The sequence below is a fragment of the Leptonychotes weddellii genome, chromosome 7, assembly GCF_054177405.1.
Source record: "Leptonychotes weddellii isolate Sample4059 chromosome 7, ASM5417740v2, whole genome shotgun sequence".
Taxonomy (NCBI): domain Eukaryota; kingdom Metazoa; phylum Chordata; class Mammalia; order Carnivora; family Phocidae; genus Leptonychotes; species Leptonychotes weddellii.
The window spans coordinates 42,143,980-42,150,236 of NC_138375.1; the positions used below are offsets into that span (position 1 = coordinate 42,143,980).

General features: G+C 45.6%; 1 long non-coding RNA gene across 1 annotated transcript in view; it reads left to right on the plus strand.

Annotated features, from left to right (window-relative positions):
• Positions 1–2,322, plus strand: part of LOC102729284 (uncharacterized) — a 36,681-nt gene extending 34,359 nt beyond the window's left edge. Inside the window, exon 4 of the long non-coding RNA XR_014146956.1 lies at positions 1,867–2,322. This is a non-coding gene — a long non-coding RNA (uncharacterized LOC102729284). The remainder of the gene's footprint in view (positions 1–1,866) is intronic.
• The last annotated feature ends 3,935 nt before the right edge of the window (positions 2,323–6,257 follow it).

The following is a 6,257-nucleotide window of genomic DNA, read 5'->3' on the forward strand; positions in this document are numbered from 1 at the left end:
TCTTCCTACCATGTTGCAGATCTAGAAACTCAAGTGCTGTGGGACCCTGTGGGAGTTGGCAAACCTCTCTGATCTAGTGACTGTTGCTGGGACACATAGGCATCTTCATCAGCTTGCCATGGCCTTTTCCCACCTCATTCCTGTGACCAGCACTCATCCTCTTTGTCAGAGAGGTATGAAATGTGAGAAACTGGGGCACCTGGATGCCTGGGTGGCTCAGTTGGTTAAGCGTCTGCCTTCAGCTCGGGTCATGATCTCAGGGTCCTGGGATCGAGCCCTGAATCGGGCTTCCGCTCAGCGGGGAGTCTGCTTCTCCCTCTCCCTCTACCTGCTGCTCCCCCTGCTTGTGCTCTCTCTCTCTTTCAAATAAATCAATAAAATGTTAGAAACTGCCAGGATACGAAGAACCTTCCTGAACATTCAGACTTCTTTTTTTAAACAGAAAACTAAAGTCCAGAGAAGAAAAGAGACTTTTCTAGTTTCCATAGGAAGTAGCAGCAGAGCCAGAGCGGGGAGGCAGACCTCTTCCTACATCCCTTTGTCTATACCACTCCCAGAAAGGGAGTCAGTGTTTCTCAAAGGGAGTTCCACAAATACCCAGCTCAGATCTGCTCTGTATTATATGAGTTTGGGGAATGTTCTCTTTCTGAGAGATTCACCGTGAATGGTAAAAACCCCGAGCTATCCCACAGCAAAACGTTTATTTTACATTGCTTAAACCCAATGTCTTCCCAAATGGTTTGGTGACAAATTCCATCCTGGTGGACTACCTATTCACATTCTGGAGAATTTACCTTGGGAAGTGCCACCCTAAACAACAACAACAACAACAACAAAAGCCTGTTACAAACCCTGCCATTATCCTTATTATTCTTGCTATTATCACTGAGGGCAGGAGCCCTAGTTCATACTTCGGCTCATGTGATCACATCTCTTTCCAGGTGCCTTGCATGGTGCTGAGTACTCAGGGATGATGACACAGATCAATTCATCAACAAACACTGACAATGTGTATTGACTCTGGACCTCCTGAGTCACATGGCCTCATCTGAAATAAGGGGCAGCTTATTTCTTTTCTCTTCTTGACTAAGGGAAAAGCCTGGGGAAGCACTGCCAAGGAAACTCATCATCCCTGAAGGTCCCCAAATGCTAAAGTAATCTGCCCTACCTCATACCCTCCCTTCCATTCTGGACAAAGCCCACTCCCTAATTCTAAGTTTTAGCTCATGTACAGCCACCTGCAGGAAGGCTTCCCTGATTACCTCTCCCATGCCCTTCTGGCCTGTGCTCATCTTTAGTCTCCAGAACTTGTCTATACCATGTGTTGTGTGACTGGCGCTATATGAGCCTATGCTCATGAGGGTAGTTGGCTGCTTGGCTGTGAGTAACAAACACCAGAGGAGGGCTTAGGCCTGACCCTCACAAGTGTGTGCTAGGCCCATCTAATCACACTTAAATTCAGTTAAAAAAAATACTGTGTGGGCCAAACAAAACACGCCTGTGGGCTGAAATTGGCCAGAAGGCTGATAGCTTGCGACAGCTAGAATATGACCCGGAGAGGGAAGGTTTGCTTTTGGAATAGCGGTCCGGGAGCTGCCATCAGCTAGCATCAGGGTTCCAGATAAACACCTCATCTTTCTGAGAGTTGGTTTCCTCATCTCTAGATTAGGGTATCATTTGTTCTTCGTTTTGTGTGTGGGATTCGAAGAGTGTTTCTCTTGATTCTGTGCCAATGATAATAATAGCAAACGTTTATTCAGTGTGTACTATTTCTCAGGCACTGTTCTAAGCACTTTGTGTGTATTTACTCACTTAATCCTCACAATAACCCTAACGGTCAGTGCTGCTATCATCTCCATTTTACAGATGAGAAAACTGACATAGAGAGAGGCAAAGGAACTTTCTCAAAGGCATAATGAATTTTCTCAGGCAAGTATTTTCCTTTCACGATTTTATAGATGGAGACAGTAAAGCTCAGAAAAGTGAAGTAACTTGCATAACATCACACAGCTAGGAAGTAGGCAAACCTGAATCTGAACCTAACTCTTTTGACCTCAAACCCTTTACCCTTTTTACCTGTGCTATAGGTAAAGGACAGGCAAGTGGTCTGTGATGAGAACACTGCTAGTGTAGGGAGTTTTGTTCCCTGGGACAGAGAACATGTCTTGTCCTTTATTGTTTCCACTCTAGTCCCCAGGTCAGGGTCCTTTTGTTCTGGGAGCTCAGTACTTGTGACTGATTACAGTCATGTTGCCAGGAAAATTGCCTTCTGCCTTCGTTTTGGCTGCTAATTTCCACCTCTCTCCATGAACTTGGATGTTTCCAGACCCTGGAATGATTGAACGTAGTTGTCTGAGTTTGTCAGACTGGTGGAGCAGGGGGGTGGAGGGTTGCATTTCAAAGTGTGCTGTGTCTCCTGTGGGGTGGTAGAAGGGTCTGGAATGGGAGGGGTATGACCTGGGTTCTCACCTTGATTCTGTTGCCCCGGCATCCTGGAGCAATTAACTGAACTGGGAGCCTCAGTTCTTCAGCTGCCAACTGGGGACCATCACATCTGTCCTTCTCCATGAAAGTCCTTTGGGAAATGCAATATAGCACAAACAGAATGTGGGCAGCTGTGAAGTAAGGCAAACCGTAGGTGCTCACTAGATGACACAACTTACTGTGGGAAGGGAATTTGCAATGATGTGGAGACAGTGCTCATAATACAGTGTTAAGGTGGGGAAACAAAAAATAAAACTGCTGAATGTGCAATATGATCTCAATTATGTAAAACATACATAGAAAAAAGACTAGAAGAAAATACACCAACATGTTGCCAGTGATTTCCCCTGGGCTGTGGGCTTATATGTGGGTTTTGCTTTGCTAGACTTAAAAATATTTTCTGTTTGTTAAAGTTAGCACATTCTATTTTCATATTTTATCATTTAAAAGTACATATATATTTATGTATAATTAATATATTTATTACATACAATATATATTAAGTATATATAAAATTTAGCACTTGGCCCTTGACAGTGTCACTCTAGCTACCAAAACATTGATGTGATCAGGAGTGATCCTGTAGTCATTCATTCATTCATTCATTTCTTTTCCCAGAAAATACATTGAGGGCCTGCTGGGCATTAGGCACCACTGATGAGTGCAATAAGGGACACTAAGAAGAATGGGTTGCAATCCCTACCCTCAAGAAACCTTACAATCTCGATGGAGAATAAGGCATACTCATAAGTAACCATAATTAAGGGCAGAAAGAAAGTAAAAAATACCATATGCTTTAGGGAAATTGCCACTAGGAGTTAAGAGTGGGGAGAAATCTATTCTAGCTGTGGAAATTAAGTAAGATTTTGTGAAGAAGTTGGCATTTTGTGCTGAGCCTTGAAGGACAAGTAGAATTCTGGACAAGTGGAAATGGAATGACATTACTGGCAATAATACATGTAATGAAAGGTAATATTTACTTACCACATACTATGTGCAGCCACTGTGCTATTAAATTACACACATTAACTCCTTTAAAGATCACTGAAGCTCTACGAGATAAGTAGTTTATTATCATCTCCAATTTACAAATGGGTAAACTGAGGCTTAGAGAGAAGTTAAATATTTGCTCAAAGGCACCAGATGGTCCAGCTGGGATTCGTACTCAGGACCTCGCTCTGAACAGGAACCTCACAGTGAGAGGAATTCCATGAATTGAGGCATGAAAGCATGGGGCCCACAGGGTGAGACCCGGAGCTTCCCGAAGGCAGGAAACCTGTGTATCTTGCTCACTTGTCTTAAGTCCAGGGCCTGGGCAGTACCTGGCACATCGTGGATGCTTAATATTTGTTGAAGGAAAGAAACAGCGAGTGGTCCCCTGCTGCTGGAATATAGGGTGTGGTAGAAGTGGCAGGACAGGGTGGGGTGTGAGTAGGGAGATTTTAAGCAGAGGCAGGGCTCATCAAAGTCCAGGAAAGAGTCAGAGAACTGGCTCAGGCAGTGTGGTAGGCTGCACTGCAGCGGGGAGAAGTTAGTGGGCAAGCTCATCCTGTGAGACCATTTGAGAAGTGCAGGCATGCCAGGGAGGGGAGCAGGGCTGGGGAAAGAGGATAGTACCGAAGAGAAAGAGGCTGGGATGAGGCCCGTCTCTAACTCAAAATGGTGAATGTGTTAGAAGTTAAATTCTCGGGGGGCACCCGGGTGGCTCAGTCGTTAAGCATCTGCCTTCGGCTCAGGTCAGGATCCCAGGGTCCTGGGATCAAGTCCCACATCGGGCTCCCTGCTCCGCGGGAAGCCCGCTTCTCCCTCTCCCACTCCCCCTGCTTGTGTTCCCTCTCTCGCTGTCTCTCTCTCTGTCAAATAAATAAATAAACTCTTTAGGGCGCCTGGGTGGCTCAGTTGGTTAAGCGACTGCCTTCGGCTCAGGTCATGATCCTGGAGTCCCTGGATCAGGTCCCGCATCGGGCTCCCTGCTCAGCAGGGAATCTGCTTCTCCCTCTGACCCTCCCCACTCTCATGTGCTATCTCTCTCTCATTCTCTCTGTCTCAAATAAATAAATAAATAAATAAAATCTTAAAAAAAAAAAAAAAGTTAAATTCTCTGTCTGACCACCTTCATTACAAACCCATTCTCCTCTTTTCCTAACCCCCTGGGGAGGCTGGGCTGCCTCTGAGCCTACTTCCTCATCTGTAAAATGGGGATAATCATACTTACACAAAAGTGTTGCTCTGGGGGTTAACCAGATCTTACGGGAACAATTAGTACTCCCCCATCCTCACCCCACTGAACTATTACTGTTTGCACTGACTTCACAAGAAGAGGTCTAGGCTGAGCCTCCTCCCACGAACTGAAATAAATTTCTTGGCATGTGCCAAAGAACCCAAGAGTTTTCAGAGTTTGGAATAACACTCCCCGGCTGGCACAGTTCGTATTGGCCAAGGCCCCTCCCTTGCTGACCCCACCCACTCCTCCATGTCTGCCTAGAGGCCTCCTGCCCAGGAGCCCCTGATAACAGAAGATAAGTTATACAGCCCAAGTTCTTCCAGAAACACAAGTTCCTTTGGAAAATCAAACTGAAAGAGGAGTAAAACTGGACCTTTTACCTGTGCTCCCCACAAAAGAATGAAGTTTCATGGAAACTGTAGCTTTCACATCCATAAACCACATTGGCAGGTACTATGCTTCGCATTTTGTGGATAGACAAACGGAAGCCCGGGAAGGCAGAGAGGCTGCCCAAAGTCATTCGGCAAAGCCGGTGATGGGCTGCAGTTTATCAATCAGGTCTCCCTGCTCTCCGGGGTCCCTTGGTCCCTGGGGCGACTTTCTCTGGCTCTCTTCAGAAAGTTGTCAGCACTGGGGGCAAACAAAGCACGTAATTAAATACAAATAGGTATGTGGACCCACTTGACAATTTTTAAGTTTGATTTTCTCACTCTGTGTCTCTGTTTTTAAACACATGTGTGTTGAAGTCCTGGGCACCACGCAAGTTAGTTTGATCCCTGTCACTTTCTGCCCAAAGTAAATCTTGTCTTACCTCTTTTTTAGCCTGGGGTCACATATTGCTTAATTACTTGCCCTTCTCCCTGCTGTTGGAGTTTGCTTTTTAGGGAGACAAGATTCAACATTTTTAGCATCTTTCCCAGGCCCGTGTATTTGATGGTTTTTGTGTAATTACTTGTGGATTTAGCAATGGGAGGAAGAGAGGCAGGCCTTACAGTGTGGTGTGGGTAAGAACAAGGCCTAGGAAGTTACACTGCCCTTAAACAGGTCACTCTGATATTTAGCTGCTGCCTGTGACCCCAGGCACCCACCTTACTTTCTTTTTTAAAGATTTATTTATTTATTTTAAAGAGAGAGCACGAGCGGGAGGGGGAGAAGGAGGAGAAGAGAGAATCTCAAGCAGACTCCGCGCTGGGTGGGAGCCTGACACAGGGCTCAATCTCACAACCCTGAGATCATGACCCTGAGATCACTACCTGAGCCAAAAGCAAGAGTCGGACGCTTAACCCGCTGAGCCACCCAGGCACCCCAACCCACCTTACTTTCTTTTCTGAATTTCAGTGACCTTTTGTGATTGAAGAGTACAGCCACAGGGCCTCGCCATGCCAGGCACACAGTAGGGACTCAGTAGATATTTGTGGCAAGAATTAATACCTATCTCTTTGGGTTATTGTGCGAATTAAATGAGATAATGTCAAATATTTCTCATAGAACCTAGCATATACGCAGGAAACAAACTGAGTGTTGTTGGAGTGGGGGGTGGGGTGGGAGG